General features: G+C 41.0%; 1 protein-coding gene across 1 annotated transcript in view; it reads left to right on the top strand.

Annotated features, from left to right (window-relative positions):
• Positions 1–3,606: 3,606 nt before the first annotated feature.
• Positions 3,607–18,497, top strand: part of CRACR2A (calcium release activated channel regulator 2A) — a 148,426-nt gene continuing 133,535 nt past the window's right edge. Inside the window, exon 1 of the mRNA XM_063447792.1 lies at positions 3,607–3,746. The gene's annotated coding sequence lies outside the window, so the exon portion shown is untranslated. The remainder of the gene's footprint in view (positions 3,747–18,497) is intronic.

Below are 18,497 nucleotides of genomic sequence, written 5' to 3'. Positions count from 1 at the left end.
TGTTAATGAAGCTGTGATGTTATCAATGATGAGTGCTTTCTAGGTGCTGAGTTTGAAGGGCCAACACAAACAAATTAAAGTAAAAAAAAAATTGTAGAAAGCCAGGAGGTTTATGTGGTTGTGGTCAGAATACGGAAAATAATTGTTAGAAAACTGAAATGAATGATGAGATCATTGGGGTCAATAGACTGATATGTGGGGAAGGGGGTACTTCCAGTCAGTGGAAGAGAAAAGGACAAGGCATGTTAGATAATAGAGAATGCATATATAACATATAAAGAGAATGCAGAGAGGCAATAGACTGAATGAACTTCATAGAAGGAAAATTAGAGCCTAAGAATGGAGGCAACAGGCTAGAATGCATAGTAGGACAAGGGCAGGATGCCAGCCTCACCATCTTGTCTATCCTCATTTCCAGATCTGTAGTTATTTGTAAAACACTAAATAAAAAGACACAATGGGACATAGAATCATATAACAAGGATTGGGTTTTAGTAAGAACCTGGAGACTGATGGATATGAAAGGTTCATGGACAGCAGTAGGTTGGCACACAGATTGTAAAATCCATTAGGCACTAGAGAAAAAGACTGGCATGACATTGGATATATTATACATAATGGCACAGCAGTGAGGTAAGTGAGACTGGTAGCCAGTAAAAATAGAGGGGGCAGGGCTACAAAAGCCATATTGCCAGTCAATATGCTCACGGTCTACATGGCCATAAATAATATTCTAAACCAGAGCCTAATGAAAATATTATGTAACATTTAAGCTAAAATGGCTACGCTATGGGGGCGGAGCCTAACCAGCGAGCGGACAGGTCGTGCTCTGCCTGAGCTCCTGCCGTCGAGCGCACAATCCCCGGATTAATCTGAGCTGAAATGCCGCAAACCTCTGGTAACCTGGACCACTACACTGGGGTGCGCAACCCGAGCCTGATAATGCCAAAATCGATACCCAAGATTGCCGGGAACCGCAGAAACAGAGCGAGGCCTACCGCAAGTGGCGGCGGGGAATGGCGGCCGCTTTCCCGCCAGCCGCACGAAACTACACAAGAGTATGTACAGCTCCCCTCCCCCCTATGGGCCGGTGGGGGATATCCCGGTCCCCACCAGACGGAGTGCCCTCCACCCCCACAATCCCCGATTCTGCAAGCGAAGCACACAAACAACGTGGGGCTCGGGACCTCCAAAATGGCGGACACATCTGCTCCAATTAAGCGAGACACAATCCTACCTACCTGGCAGGGCACCAACGTGACCAAGAGAGACCCGATAGACATCATCTTTGAAAACTTCTGGGCTCAACTACAGACACGCATGCAGGTTGCTGGGCCGAGCCACATAAAGCCCACTCCACAAGCAGCCCCAGCGGTGGGGAGACATGGGACACCACCCTCAGACAATGGGGAACCCCGAGCCGCATCCTCCCGCAAAAGAGGCACTATCGGGCTGAGAGTGACAGGGGATGCACCCCTCACAAGCCAGCCACACCAGCAGGGGGTGACAGACCCTAAGCGATGGCATCCGAACCATCTATTCTCTCAGCCGCTTCAGCCTCGAGTTCAGAAACAGGGCGGCAAGAAACGGAGGGAGCGGAGGACCCCCTCGGGCCTAGCGTACAAGAGTAAGACTGCACCTAGTAACACTGGCCCACCTGGGCCGAGGGCCACCACAGGTTTGACCTGCAGACATCACCCACGTGGCCGCGGGGACGGCCACCACAGAAGGCGGCAGACCATCAGGTCCCCACGGTATTCCCGCCATGGGAAGGACTCGGCTCATAGAGAAGGGCTGGAGTGAGGACTTACTTCGCCGCCGACGAACTGCCTCCTCTGTACTCGCTCCTGCAATAACAGCTAAGGACCATAATCGGGGCCCAGGGCGTGGGCACACCATAAAGGAAGCTCGTTACCAGTTCGCGAGACCCGATGCGAAACTCTGCCGCACACCCACAGCGCTCCTGAGAACGACCACTCAAGGGACCGACCTGCCTCACACGACCACGCCGGCGACCAGAAGCTTGACACCCGGCGGGGTAACAGCTTTGCCGCTGACAGGGATTGGCTGAACTTTCTCTAGAGACTGCCATCTGACCAAACACCCTCTCCGACAACAAGAGAAACGATCTATATGCCTTAAGTACCACGCACTGAGTTTTCTATAATTTATCGTATGACTTTCCTTCCTTTTTATTATCTCCCTCTACGCTAATTGACTTTCTGTTGATGCGACAAAGTAACATTATACTAACGTTGCCAGGGGTATAATACTAGCGTCTTCTCCTTAACCTATACATTGATTATGCTCGTCGTTCAATTTACTGCTTCATAAATATGCTGATGTGGGGGGCAGCGAGTTCCAATTGCCAACAACACTAGAGTATGGGCAGACGAAGTACCTGTCTACATTACGCCTAGCCTGGCGCGTAGCATAAGCAGACAGCTCACATACGTCGCACTACTTACTATAGCTGCTAATATACATACCATGTTTCCATGCTCCTTTGTCACTCCTCTGTCCACCTCATCTTCACACATAGGCTAAGCTTACATACTTACATAAGGAGAGGAACCAACTGCTGATGATATTTCTTTTAAGGTTTATTGTAGCCACACATGTTGTAGTTTAAGCCTCACATAACCTGCAATCACTCTCGAGGCTCCGGCGGCCAAGAAATGAGGCCTCCACGTAGTTTTCAAGTGACACAACTAGTACTTGATTGAATGTCTCTCTAAAGTCTACATGTACTAGTCTGTACATACACCTAGAGAGGTACAGCCTCTCTGATCAGTGAATACTAATTCATGTATAAGCGGCTATATTACTAGCAAGGTCATATATATATTTTTTTGTTCTTATCATCTCCAGCACGTAGTTTATTTTATTAAGCATGCATATACTTGTAACGCAAGTTGTACTACAGCATAAACAGAAGGATATACCATATAAAAATGTGCATTTGTTTCTCATGCCATGACACTGTATGGAATTGTTTATATTCATTTAGCTTGTAGAGCTGTTGTGGCAATACAAGCCTGTATGTTCATCTTTTATTGCACACCAAAATAAAGATTTAAAAAAAAAAATGGCTACGCTATGGCTAGAGCGGTATTGGAGAATTATTACTGGTCAGCGTTATATTTTGCAATTCAGTTTTCAGTTCACTTTAGTTTGTCGTTTAGTATATAAATCCCTAGGTTATGAATTTTTTTTTCAAAAATAAATGTGTGAATGTTCCAATCTCTTTCAGAGCATGCATGAAACAGGTGTATCATTCAATGAATTACTAAAGTTTTAATGCTATTTGAAAATGAAAGAATTGTTTTGCAATCAGCATAAAAAATGACCTTTACTATAGAAAGCTAGAGACAAGTGTGAGCGAACCAAAGTGACGGTTTACAAAGAAGCTGAAAGATGACAAAACAAGTATGTGACATTGTGCAAAAGAGATGCAGTGTTTATGGGCAAGCTTCCTTACAGCAAATCTCCCTCCCCAAGGCCGGCCAGTCTTACCACTTGTATTAGTACCTCCCACATCCCCGACAGAAGGGAAGCAGATTCGTTATTGTACAGTAACTACACCACACACATTCCTACAGTGTTTAGAGACGGAACAATCCAGACTTGGGAGATAGTACAGTAACGAATGAGGATATACTAAAACATTCTGAACAACTCACTGGGGAAATGGGCACCTGGAGACGCTAAGCCCCTTCACCTGTCTACACTCACATTGTATCAAAGTAAGTAAAAGTAAAACAAAGTTTTCAAACAAGAGTGTCAGCCTAATGATGAGTGAGTGTTTGATGTGCACTCAGGTAAAAAGTAAACAGATGTTAAAGAAACCTTGACAGTTCTTTGAGTACATGTGGACTTAGCTTGTATTTGCCAGTTTAAATTTTTAAGTATAATGTACAGCATCTCACAGCACAGGGGTGCCCAGAAGGTAGATCCCCAGGTGTTTTAGAACTACAACTCCCATGATGCTTTGCATGCCTTTAGTATAACAAATCATCATGGAAGCTGTTATTTTAAACCATCTGGGGATCTACCTTTAGGCCCCCCCTTCCTTTAGGCACCCCTGCAACACTTTTTAGTACTATTCCAAAGACTTTGATCCATTTGCATATTTATATTCCAGATATCACTAATTCACCATACCATTCTGTCCTAGTATATGTGTGTGAGATTTTAGTGTAATAATTGACATTGTCTAAAAATCAACTTTACATAATAACTGTATTAACCTATTTGTGAAGCACCATCATATGCAGTGGTACTGCACAACAGAGCCTAATGACAACTCTATATATTATTATTTTTTTTTTTTTTTTTACAAATACACAAACGCATGTCTACCTCATAGTAAAAGTGTTCTGGTAATCTTCCTTTCTTAAGTAAATTAGGTTGCTTTGCTCCAGGCACCAAAATGGTTAAACCTGCAATAAATATTGGTTTTGTTAGCAAAGAGATTACTGATGAGGCAATGTACTAAAAGTGGAGCTATCACCGTGTAAACGAATCGATAGATCCTTCTGATGCACCAATTTTAGAAATTTGCCCCATAACTGATCTTTACACATAACCCCCTACAATGCATCTACATTTCTTCAGTTAAAATTGTGAATCACCAAGTGCTATTCACGTGTTAATTACAAAATAATTATGGCTCCATTTTCTAAAGCAGAATTTAAACGCTGTACATTGTGTTTTAAACAAAACTTTTGTTTTGACATTGCACTGTGTAAAATGACACTCTTTATGTGGTTAACTAGTTTATACTTGGAAAGTCTTGTTTGGAAAATGGATGTTTATGTGTGTTTGGTGTCTGCATATACATAGCTGGTATGTTTTTGACTAAATCAGTGATCTTGTGAGTTTTTTCCCTTATTCCCCATTGCACATTACATAATTCAGATAGTCTGCACTATATTATTTTATGTTTATTTGCAGATTTATTGATATCAGTTTTAGCAGGGTTTTTTTGTGTTAATATTATCTATATTTGTGTATACTTCTTTTGTGTCACTGGGGTTCAGTGCAGCTATACTGAGTGCCTTATTGTCTTCATAGCGCTTACACTTTGTTGGGTTTTCTAAATCAGTGATCTGTTGATGTTTAGACTGCCAGAGCATCATGGGAAATGTAGTTCACAAACATCTCTGACCTAATAAATCAGTTTGCTTGGATTAGTTAGCACTCTTTGAAAAATCATTGTGTGTTCATGTCATTGTACATTTATTACATTGTATTTAAAATATAACCCAATTCATACAAAAACACAGTAGATACAAATAGTGCTTTCACTTGTATCTATTCTTTATTATAGGACAGCAATTATGTTCTGAAATATGACATTTTTCTTTCTTTTTCATTGCTTGTGAGGCTATGTTTGGTTGGCATTTACTGAACATTCATTTGTAAGTTAGAGTTTGGTTTCTTGTTTCGGTGTTTGCATGTATTTGAAGGTAGCTTTAAAACCTGCTTTTCCGCTTGAAGAATAATTTCCTTTAAACAGACAGTAAACCAAAACTGGTCTTGGTTAATGACTCATTAAAGGCTTGCAGGGAACCTTATTCAAAACAGCTAGCTATATAAGTCCTTTTTAACAGAGACACACATAGAGTGAAAACATTTGGACCCGTGTAGTTAATTATGGAGAGAGTGAAAATACTCAGTTTAACAAGATTCTATTATTTCAATATAGCTGCACCATAACCACTATAGTATACTGCAGTGGTTATGGTAAGATGTGCATCCTGTCACCTTGCCAACTATTCAAACTTAGTCCAACTAAGCTAAGCCATGGTGTACATTGCCAGCTCATCGACTGGGATTGTTAACTGTGCACTCTCAGCCAATCTGTGCCATGCATATACAGTCACACACATATAGACACACATAGTTACATGCATAGACACACAGCGCCCTAATTTGGTATCCTTTAAATATGGAAATCCCACATAAGGGTACCAGTTTAGGGAGTTATCTACTAAACAGCTGAAAGAAAAATAAATAAGAAAAGCCATTTTCTCAGTCTACTAAACACATACACCTTTTCCTGCACACATAATCACTGATATACTGACACACAATCACAGGAACACACAACTCAATCACAGACATACACAAAATCACACATACAAATAACCACACACACACACACAACCATAGACATACAGACACAAATAACAGACATACACACACATACAATCATAGACCTACACACACAATCACAGACATAAACACACATAGTCACAGACATAAACACACTATCACAGACAACCACACATGTAAGCACAGACATATACACACAATTATAGAAACATTCACACACACATGTTTTTTTTTATTAATTAAGAGGTACGCCCAGCCTCCCTACTTTGCTCTGGGAGGGCTAGAGTTAAACCACTCCCTGGTGGCCAGTGGTTGTCCTCTTTCTGCACAGGTCCCATATGTGCCCTCTTGTCAGTGGCAGAACTACTGTAGAAAGGGCTCTGGTCCAAGTAAGTTTTTTGTGTCCCCCTCTAGTGAAAAGTGGCCAAAAGATAGATCTCTATCTGCTGTACAACTCCAAGGATGCATGCCAGCTGGAAATCTACCATTTGCCCATCATTGATGGGTTGTATTTGTGAGTAAGTATGTTTTTGTATGGAGTATGTGTGTGCTTGTAGGGGTGTATTTGTATGTACTGGTGCCATTAGAATGCCGTATTGTACTTATGTGTAATACTTGTATTTGAATGCAGTGGTGTGTTTGTATGTAGTATTGGCTTTTAAATGCGGGTGTGCATTTGTGTATAGTGTTGATGTTTAAATGAAGGGGTGCTTGTATATAATTTTTGTGTTTTAATACATGGGTGTGTTTGTATGTAATGTTTGTGTTTGATTGCAGGGGTGTGCTTGCATGTTGTGTTGGTGTTTGCTTGAATGTATGCACATGGACTGCCACATACATACAGATAGGCATACACATTAAAACACAGATACACACAATTCATATACACACTGACATATACAAACACATAGTTACACACACTGACATATACATACACACACACACTGACACAAAGATACACCATGACACATGCACACACTGGCACATGCACACACCCTCACACACTTATGCACACCCTGACATACACCCCCCTATACACACACATGCACACCCTGACACACACATAGATGCACAGTCTGACACACACACAGATGCACACTCTGACAAACACAGACACACACTGGCTGCCAGCACACAGCAGGGCATTCGAGATAGCTGTGCAGGAAGAGCACAGTAATAAAGTGCTTTCTCACTGCCTGCTCTCCGCCCTTCCCCACCAATCACCAACATTTTTGGACAGAGTGTGCTGTGTGAGTTGGCAGGTGCCTACTCTGCCAACTGAAGTTAGCAGAGGGCGCCTTCATCCAAGCAGTGATGCTCCAGGTGGGGAGCATGTGGAGGGCACACAGGGGGGCAATGAACTATATGCAGAGGCCTTTTAGCGACACTATAGACTAAGTGCTAGGGAGTTGTGTGGCTGGAAAGCACAGAGCCTTGTAATATTTCATATTTTAAAGTCCCTTTTTTTAACTCTTCTTTTTTTTCGTCTGAGTCACAGGGTAGTTAAATTGTGCAGATGACATCATACACATCAATAGTCATGGCTACATTCAGCATAGTAATCTCATAAGCACTGTCTTTGCATCAATATGATGTAGTACACAAGTTAGATGTTTTAGATGGTATTTCACAGTAATTTTCGCTGTGTAGGACTTAAAGGACCACTATAGTGCCAGGAAAACATACTCGTTTTCCTGGCACTATAGTGCCCTGAGGGTGCCCCCACCCTCAGGGTCCCCCTCCCGCCGGGCTCTGGAGAGAGGAAGGGGTTAAAAGCTTTCCTCCTCCTTCCTATTCCTAGCGACGTCATCGGCTGAATGCGCATGCGCGGCAGGAGCCGCGCGCGCTTCAGCCAGTTCATAGGAAAGCATTTACAATGCTTTCCTATGGACACTGGCGTCTTCTCACTGATTTTCACAGTGAGAAGCACGCAAGCGCCTCTAGCGGCTGTCAATGAGACAGCCACTAGAGGCTCTAGAGGCTGGATTAACCCTCAGTGTAAACATAGCAGTTTCTCTGAAACTGCTATGTTTATTAAAAAAAGGGCTAACCCTAGCTGGACCAGGCACCCAGACCACTTCATTAAGCTGAAGTGGTCTGGGTGCCTATAGTGGTCCTTTAATCAAATATAAATTTACCGTTAAAACCAATTCTATATAAACTCCACAAAGTGTTTATATTGGTCAATAATCTGATGACATGTTTTCACTATCTTATGACTGCTTTACCTTAATGTGAGCCTAAGCCTTTTATTTAGAGAAATGGCTAAAAAACCTCACTAAATATTTGCAAAAAAACAGATCATTTATAAAAACACATACATGTGTTATGTATATATTTTTGGGGTCATGTGTTTATATGTGCCACAAGGTTATTCACTGTGAGAAGTGAGAATTTCTGAGAATTCCAAGTAATTTTCGTAGGCCATGTTTTTAGGCCAAAATTGCCCAATTAGAAAAGTTCTCCAATTCAATTCTGTTTCCACTTTGACAATTTTACCTTAGATTGGAAATTCACATTGAATTCCCGGTAATTCTCACTGTGAATTATTGAATAACCCTGTGTGTGTTACTGCAACAATGCATTTGAGTTTCTTGCAGTAGTTTGTAAATGTAGGCGTGTATTTGTGTATAGCGTTAGACTTTGTTTGTAACAGGATTTGATTTAAATTGAGTCGATTTAAAAGATGATTTAAATCAGTAAGCAGTAAGACTTGATTTAAATCATGATTTTTAAACATAAAGACTCATTCTTGCTGCTTGTTATAATTTTATTATTAGCAAATAGATGAAGCATTCATATTTAGAAAAATAGCGTTTCTCGTCAGTTTAAATGTTATATTATTGCTGATGTTATATGTGATTTGAACTATATAGGCACATCTTTAATCATCTTTTTCTCTTTTATCTGAAACAATATACATATTTGTCATGGCCTTAATTGATACATTATAGATACTGGTGTTTTAGAAGTTTAGCAGACTTTCACAATAAGTGATTTTTGTTTGTTTTGTGCAAGTGAGAGTGTATCAATATTGGCGGTTGGGCTGCTTGGGTTTAATATTAAAACACTATATGTTGTTTGTTTTTAAAATAATTTTATTTATATATATTTTATCTTCCTCATTTGATTCATGCCCATGCCAGAAGAGGCCAAGAGGGCGTGAATAGATAAATGTTAAAGCGCCTCGGATCTCCATATGGCACTGAGAGACCACAGCACTATACAATGAAGGAAACTCCAGACCCTTAAAACATCAATACACAAAACGTGCAGATTTCAATAGAAAATTGGCACTTTTATAAATGAACATTTCTACACATCCCTAGCTATCCATCAGACAATTGATCCTGCGCTACATTCTGGCTTGGTTAGCTCAGTGGAGCTAAACTCAAGAGGCAGCAATTGCTCAGAGCACCTACCTTGCAAAGACTTGTCATTGAGCTGCAGTGGGAAGTCTGTGTTTCCAATCACCCATTTAACTCCTCATATTATCACTAAGATTCTCAGCTGGGCCATTTTTGTTGTATGTGGGGCTCATAATGTGCTGGATGGGAAACTTAACTAGTAGAAGCATGTCTGAGGTAATCTGCCTTATGACATCTATTCATAAAAATGTCTGTGGTGGGAACTATCCCTTCATCACCCCCTGTTCCTATACCCATGTATCTGTATATGCATTTACATTCTCTCTCCCTCTAGATCAGTGGTTCCCTACATTTTTATTACTTGTGTATCCCTTGTATACCACTTCGATAAATTTCATAAATTGTACTCCTCATATTAGCGAAATGTTTGTAATTAATATAGTTACTATTATTTCAAACTTATAAATTTTTCTCTTTCCCATCTCCCCTTTTTCTCTGACCAAAGGTCCCCCTGCTTCTCCTCTGCCCCAGGCTCCCCTGCTTCTCCAGGCTCCCCCCTCCTTCTCCTCTGCCCCAGGACCTTTGGTCAGAGAAAAAGGGGAGATGGGAAAGAGAAAAATTAATAAGTTTGAAATAATAGCAACTATATTAATTACAAACATTTCGCTAATATGAGGAGTACAATTTATGAAATTTATCGAAGTGGTATACAAGGGATACACAAGTAACCTGGGGCAGAGAAGAAGGAGGGGGAGCCTGGAGAAGCAGGGGAGCCTGGGGCAGAGGAGAAGCAGGGGGACCTTTGGTCAGAGAAAAAGGGGAGATATATACATATATACATACATACATACACATAAGTACACACACACACATATACATATGTGTATGTATATATATTTACATATATATCCTGCTGTCCTGAGGAAAGTCCCGAACGGGGACTGAAACGTTGACGCTGTCTGGCATCATATTCGTTTTTTATGTAAACATTAAAAGCGAAGTTTTATGAAGACCGTGAGTGCGGACCTTCACTTTGATTTTTCTATATTTACAATATATATACCTACATATATATATATATTGTAGGTACACATACTGACACACATGCAGATACAAAAGAAGAGGAACACAGGCAGCACTCCAGGATAATGAAGGTAAGTTTAATCGTGGGTTCACCACCTCACCAAAAAATAAGTGAGCCTTAATCATGCATAAGGGATACAACATAACAGCAGAGTTTAAATAACCCCAAGCTCAATTAAGTTAATTGAAAATCATCATCACATGTTACAACATATGCATAAGTAACATATAAAAAACAAGACATGGAGTCTGCTCGAACATAGTATCAGGATCTTAAAGGTACAGTGACCAATTATATAGTAACATAACCATCTATAATTTAATATTTCATAAAATAATCCATGAAGCAGGCAAAATTTCAATAATTGATTTGAAAGTACAATATTTATAAAAAATATTATGGAAATAAATGGAAATAAATTCCTCTTCAAATAATCCATAATAAAAGGGAATGGATAAAGACATCATGTTATTCCAACATCTGGAGAATCGAAAAGTCGTAAGATCTAGCCAAATAGGAAAATACAATAATGAATGTAAATGAAATACAATTCATATTGATGACAAAACAAAAAAAAAATCACATGTGCAAATACGAACATTCCTCATGTATGACTACCACATACCAGGTGGTTACAAGAGGGTACGATGTTACTTCGAGAAGCACTGAGAAATCAAGAGAAAAGAAAAGGCTGAAATAAATCCCTATACATATATACATATTTACAAGAGAGAAGTAAAGGGAAAATGTAGGCATGATAGGATGTTCTTTTGAAAGAAACATTTTAATATTTTGATCAATAACTCCATTACGAACTGTCTCTTCAATAATTAGATTAATCTCCCTAATAAGAGAGAGTGTAGGATCCCTAGGGCAAACTTCATAGGTACTATCATCTCTCAGCTGGCGTTCAACTTCCTTGATGTAATCAGCTCTATTCAGGACCACCAAGGCTCCGCCCTTATCAGCCGGTTTAGTGTTAAGATCATCATTATTCTTAAGAGATAATAAGGCTAGACGTTCAGCTCTTGTAAGGTTTGAGCTGTGATGGTCACGAGTAAGGGTATCATTCAGATACAGGCACACAGATACAAACATTGACATACGTACATATACAGACATACACAAATTCACACAAAGACACTGATACAAACACTGACACACATGCAGATGCACAGACACTGTTACAAATGCTGACACACACACACAGATACACACACTGACGCATACAGATGTACAGAACCATAGATACAAACAACACTGGCAAACATGCAGATACACAGATGTAAACACTGACACAAATACAGTTGCACAGACACACTGATACACACACTCACACACATGCAGATACACAGATACAAAAACTGACACACATACAAATAGAGACACACAATGACACATGCACAGATGTACAGATGCACAGATACAAACACTGCCATACATGCAGATATACAGACACACAGAAACAAACAATGACACATACACACAGATACAGACATGCAGATACACACACTGACACACATGGAGATACACACAGAGATACAAACACTGACACACATGCAGATACATAGGTACACACACTGACACACATGCTGATACACTGACACAAATGCAGACACATTGACACATACAGATACACACACTGATACACATACAGATGAACAGATACACAGGTACAAACACTGCCACACATGCAGATATGCAGAAACACAGATGAAAACACTGACATACATACAGTTGTACAAATACACTGATACATACACTGACACACATGCAGATACACATATAAAAACACTGACTGTCATACCCTAAAACGCAGGAAAGTGGAAACCCACAAAAGGTGAATCTGAAAGACGTATTACTAAGCCTTAGAATGGCCGGCCTTAACGTTTTAATACAGCAAGAAACAAGGTTAAGATAAGCCAAGGTCAGTGTGACAAACTGCCATTTGCCACTGGGCATTGGAGAGGACTGATTGCTAGCCTCCTGCCCTGAGACTATGGCCCTGGGATGTATTGCCCTTTAAGAACTGTATTTGGGCATTATGGATTTTTATAATGCTGTTCCTGTCCCTTTAAATACTTTGGAGCAGTGTTACAACTTTTAAACTGGCACTTCGGATGCAGTTGAAGTGCCGAAGTCCTCGAAGTACCGAGGCCGCCATTCGACAAATGAACACGTGGCGGTGGCCATTTTAACTTATTCGAACGCTGACCCGTACCTTCCACGGCTGGAGACTAAGTCCCGTTCGAAGATTCGAACGCTCGTTCGAATGGGACTTAGTCGTTTTCTCTGCCATTTTAACTTATTCAAACGCGGTCAGCGGTGTGTGCAGCCAAATCTATGGAACTGTTTTCGGCTACCCAATTGCACGAACACCGCTGACCCGTACCTTCTTCGACACCACGGCTGGAGACTAAGTCCCGCACAGCCCAAATCCATGGAACTGTTTTGGGCATGAAAATGTGCTTGTGGTCGGTCAAAAGTGACTTATACCTATCTCCCGAACGGCTGAACGGATTCGAATTTTTGGGTATGTTTGTAATTGGAATGTGCTGATTAATAATATGTAACTTTTATTAATATTGGATGTATGGTTTTAGAGTTATGAACGTTGGGTAAAAAGTTTGTTTAAACTGTACGGATAATTGGGTTACTTCTCAGGCTAAGGGGAGGGAATCTGTGGGATGTAACCATTGTGTGATTGGGTAATGTATAATTGTATGTGGGCGTCTCCCTTGAAGGGGAGAAGTGCATAAAAGCAGAGTGTGTGCCATTAAACCAGAGTTCTGCTTGACCCTCAAAACGAAGTGTCGTCTCGTTATTGGGGGAATTGGATTGTATGCTGATTGCCAGGAGTGTGAGCTGATTGTATGCTTTTCCTGTTCAGCTGTTTACAGCATTCATATGCTTGAGAGCATTCGTATGCTTCTCCGGTTCGGTGGTTGTGGTGTCTGCTGCAGTGCTTGGAGTCCTCAGGAAGCGCTAGGAGCATCCTTCAACGGAGGTACCCAGTCGGGGTGCCCGTCAATCCGTTACAGTCAGGAATACGGAAATAGTCAGAGTCAAGACAAAGCTGGGTAAGGATACTAGAAATCACGAGGTCAATATGAAGCCAGGTCAGGGTACCAGGAATTACTAGGTCAATACGAAGCCGAGGTCAAACACAGAAATTCACAGGGGAATCACTAGGAGCACAAAGTGAGGATCTATACAGAAACCATGATAGGGCAAAGAATAAGAGCCAAAGCAAGCCTTACATAGGCTTACCTGTGTTTTGATTGGTCCACGTCATCATTGCAAATCAAAACAGACTAGGGTCGAAATGATGTCATTGTCACTTTAAGGGCAGAAGTGACATCACGTCTATAATCTATTTAAGGACGTGCCCTCAAAGCAGGCAGCGTCCAAAGGTCTGACTGTGACTAGGCGCTGGCGAACAAAGGGGAGAAATTTGCCGGTCCAAAGGGTAAGATAGTTTATTTTTAGCTGGAACCATGCCACGCGGCCGCATGGAGTGGTCGGGCCACGTGACAGTAGGAGGACTGTGCGGGCTGATTAAGGTAAGTAACGCGACACTGACACACGTACAGAAAAAGCAATTAACAAGGAAAGTACACCGTAACCATAAAACTCTTGAAAATATGTAAATGTAATAAAAGCACAGTAAGGATAGGGTGCTCACTCAACAACTTTATACCCAGTAGAGTCTACAAATTAAACGAACAAAGGATGAATAAGGAGCACAACCAACAAAAAGTAATCAAACTTTATTAAATGAATACAAACATTTACTGAAGTATTCATGTATCCGTCTAGATTTTGTGACAAAAAGCTATCAGACTATATATCCAATGTAGTCATCATATGTATATAATGGTCACATGGATCCCAAAACCAAAACACATATTTAATATAAAAGACGCAATGAAAATAGATCATTAGTCATAAACAAAAAACAATTATGTTTAATCATAAAGAATAATATGTGAAAATACAAAACAATCTAAATACATACAGGAATAAATGATGGTGTGAGAAGAGAGGATTGCCTTAGAAATAAATCCCAATGTTTTGTCAAAAAACTTTAATCAAGGGAGCATAAAAACATAGGGACTAAAGTGTGCTCTATATGTACCCCTAAATCAATGAACAAACAATCACAAATGAATGCAGGGCCGGACTAGGAAAAAATTAGGCCCGTGCATTTTTCAAGGCTTATCAGAAAAGAGGTCCCTAATTGTGAAATCACTTTGTAGCATATGTCAGTGTTTGTGAATGGCATGCTAAAGCCCGATCTTCTGGAGAATGAAGTGAAACAAGGAATGCCCCCAAAGTAGGGCGCTTCTCTCCACTTGTTTGACATTCTCCAATGACTCTTGCAGTGTAACACAAGAGGCAAAGTCATCAATCTTCTTATGTGCCCAAGTCTCTGAGTTCTCTTCCTGGGAAACAATGCACCAAATCCTGAGTAGTTGGCTATAAGGTAGGCTGTGGATCATACTGGTTGGATGGAAAGAGTCCGCCTGCAAGAATGATATTCTGTCAGTGGGCTTTCGGAACAGGTCAAAAGATAGCCATCAGTTTTACTTACCATGACATCTAGGAAGTGTGTCTAAGACCGGTCTTATTCTAAAGTGAACTAGATTCTGGAAATGCACCCTGATCCAAGTCATTGAACAGTAATAAGCTCTCCTTCCAAAGAAAAAATATGTCATCAATGTAACAGAGTCAGATCAAGACATAATAAAATAATTGGTAAGCATAAACAACATTTTCCTTAACATAGGATGGATCCATATTGGCCCCCATGGCCGTCCCCTGTGTTTGCACGAAAAACTTGCCACTAAAGGTAACATAGTTACACTCCAAGACCAGTTCCAACTGTGAAATAACAAATGTGCCCAGCACAGTGTCAAGATCAAGTGTCATCAAAGAGCATTTTTAAAAGAAATGAATTAACTTTCTACCTAGCCTATTGTAAATCTACTGCTAATGCTATTGTAAATCTAGTGGAGTATCTCTATCATTTGGACCAATTTACATCCTAAAATGGGATTATACCGTCCATGTGCAAAAACAGCAGAGCTCTGAGTTAGCTCTAATGAATGTGAGTGTACTCTACACAAGAATCAAGCATATTATTTGTGGATAACATAGTGTGCTGTACTTTCATTGTTCTGTTTTGTTCTTTATTTTGAGGTCAATTGTGTTGGAAATATCCAAAGACTAATGTACGTATAATATTCATACACTGAGATTGGGTGCAGTAATAGAGTCATGATTTCTCAAGGTTTTTAAGGCAGCCTATTCTGCTCCACTAAAATACACACTGACGCATACAGATACACACACTGACACACATACAGATGTACGGACGCACAGATACAAATATTGCCATACATGCAGATACACAGACACACAGATACACAGACACACACTGACACACATGTACATACATAGGCACAAACACTGACACACATACAGATACACAGACACACACATGTAGATACATAGACACAAACACTGACACACATGCAGATGCGTAGATGCACAGATACAAACACTGACACATACAGAGACACACACTGGCACGCATACAAATACCCAGACATACAAATACTACATACATACAGATACCGACACACATACCAGTTAAACTTTTAGCCACTCTCAAGTTTCCTACCTCTTGGGTGCAGGAGGGTGGTGTCTGCAGGCTGTGGCTGTTGGAAGTTAGGGGCTTGCTCCTCTCTCAGTCCATCCTCCTTCCTCTATCTCCCTCATGGCTGTATAAGAAGGGGCCCGGTCGCGCTGCTAAAGCGCCGCACCACATGACGTGATGGCAAACAGGCCCCTTCAGCCTGCGGTTCCCAAACTGTGCGGTGTGGCTGCAACGGTTGCAGAACAACCATTGCCAATGTTTCTTTTTTGTGTACCCCTGGGGGACCTGGATTGCACCACAGGTTGGGAACTGCTGCTCTAGATCGAAAAATTTAAATATGTTTACATCATGTAACAGGTGTGAGGAAGGCTGAACTTGATGGACGCAAGTCTCTTTTCAGCTATCTAACTATGTAACTATGTATTCAGCGGTGTGTATCCTAGTTACAAATGTTGGCTTCTCACAGCTATGGAAAATCTGATAAAAGAAAATAGCTAAAGTACAAAAAATTTGCGTTGTCTCATATATTGTAAATGTCTCTGAGATTGATGTGGTTAGTGTTTCACAAGAAATCCACAAAATAAAAATTTGCAGACACTCCAGGACATAAAAATTTAAAACTGGAATTTATTGAATATTAGTTAAAAAAAAAAAAACATCTTTCATGCTTGGGACTTGCATCGTTACTGCAAAAAATCACATTCACCACACTCTTAAAGTAATGCATGAAGTAATTGTTCTTACTTTAGAGGGATATTATCATGTCAGAAATACAAATATGTATTCCTTACACTATAGTATTCAACTCACTATTTAGGTCCCCAACCCCATGTCAGAGGAGTGAAAATGTGTTTAAACTCACATTTTCTCTGAAAAGGCAGTGTTTACATTAAAAACCCTGCAGGACATGCTACAGACAACAGCTGAAGTTGTTCTAGTCACAATAGTGTCCCTTTAAGAATATGGTGTATGTATTTTTGTATTTCTTTGTTTTAATATTCAAGGCTTTTTAGAAATCTATAATACATAACAATAATGCAAAACATATGTAATATTATACAATGCTAGTCACAGAATAGTACACTTACCTCAAATTCAATATGAGAAAAACATATGTACATGCATGAAGTATTTATATCACATTGATCAATATCAGCAGTATATAGCAATAGACAAGAAGTTAGAGAAATCTTAAAGGAACATTATAGACATAAAAACAACTTTAGCTTAATAAAGCAGTTCTGGTGTAGATCATGCAGTAGAAGTCTCACTGCTCAATTTGCTGCCATTTAGAAGTTAAATCACTTTTGTTTTTTGTTTATGCTGCCCTAGCCACACTCCCCTGAATGTGACTCACACAGCTTGCAGGGGCGTATTAGCCGCGAGGCAAACAAGGCATTTGCCTTGGGCGGCATTTTCCAGGGGGCGGCAAAAAACTCCGCCCACAAATGCCCAAGGCAAATGTCTTGTTAGCCTTGCGGCTAACAGACATGCTGGGCTGGTTGCTTGTTGCTGGGCGGCCGGCGAGGGAGCTCTTCCCCTGAGCTCTCTGATCAGCTCCCTCGCGCGCCGCCCGCAGAGTGAGACTGGGAGCCGGAATATGACGTCATATTCCGGCTCCGCCTCCCAGCCTCACTCTGCGGGCGGCGCGCGAGGGAGCTGAGCAGAGAGCTCAGGGGAAGAGCTCCCTCGCCGGCCGCCCAGCCTGCCCGCCAGTGCCATCCTGCAGCCACTGGACCACCAGGGAATGGGAGAACCCCCCCACCCCCAGCATTCCCAAAGGTAATGTGAGTGTGTGTGTGTGTCTCTGATTGTGTGTGTCTGATAGTGTGTGTGTGTGTGTCTGTGACTGTGTGTGTTAGTGTGTGTGTCTGACTGTGTGTCCGACAGTGTGTGTCTGTTAGTGTGTGTGTCCGACTGTGTGTGTTTGTTAGTGTGTGTGTCTCACTGTGTGTGTCTGTTAGTGTGTGTGTGTGTCCGACTGTGTGTGTTTGTTAGTGTGTGTCAGACTGTGTGTGTTTGTTAGTGTGTGTCTGTTAGTGTGTGTGTGTCCAACTGTGTGTGTTTGTTAGTGTGTGTGTCCGACTGTGTGTGTTTGTTAGTGTGTGTGTCCGACTGTGTGTGTTTGTTAGTGTGTGTGTCTCACTGTGTGTGTCTGTTAGTGTGTGTGTGTCCGACTGTGTGTGTTTGTTAGTGTGTGTGTGTGTGTGTGTCCGACTGTGTGTGTCTGACTGTGTGTGTCTGTTAGCTAGTGTATGCGTAT

This window comes from Pelobates fuscus, chromosome 3 (assembly GCF_036172605.1).
Source record: "Pelobates fuscus isolate aPelFus1 chromosome 3, aPelFus1.pri, whole genome shotgun sequence".
In the NCBI taxonomy this organism is placed as follows: domain Eukaryota; kingdom Metazoa; phylum Chordata; class Amphibia; order Anura; family Pelobatidae; genus Pelobates; species Pelobates fuscus.
The sequence above is the reverse complement of the archived record's forward strand: the minus strand, read 5'-3'. Positions and strand labels throughout refer to the sequence as shown.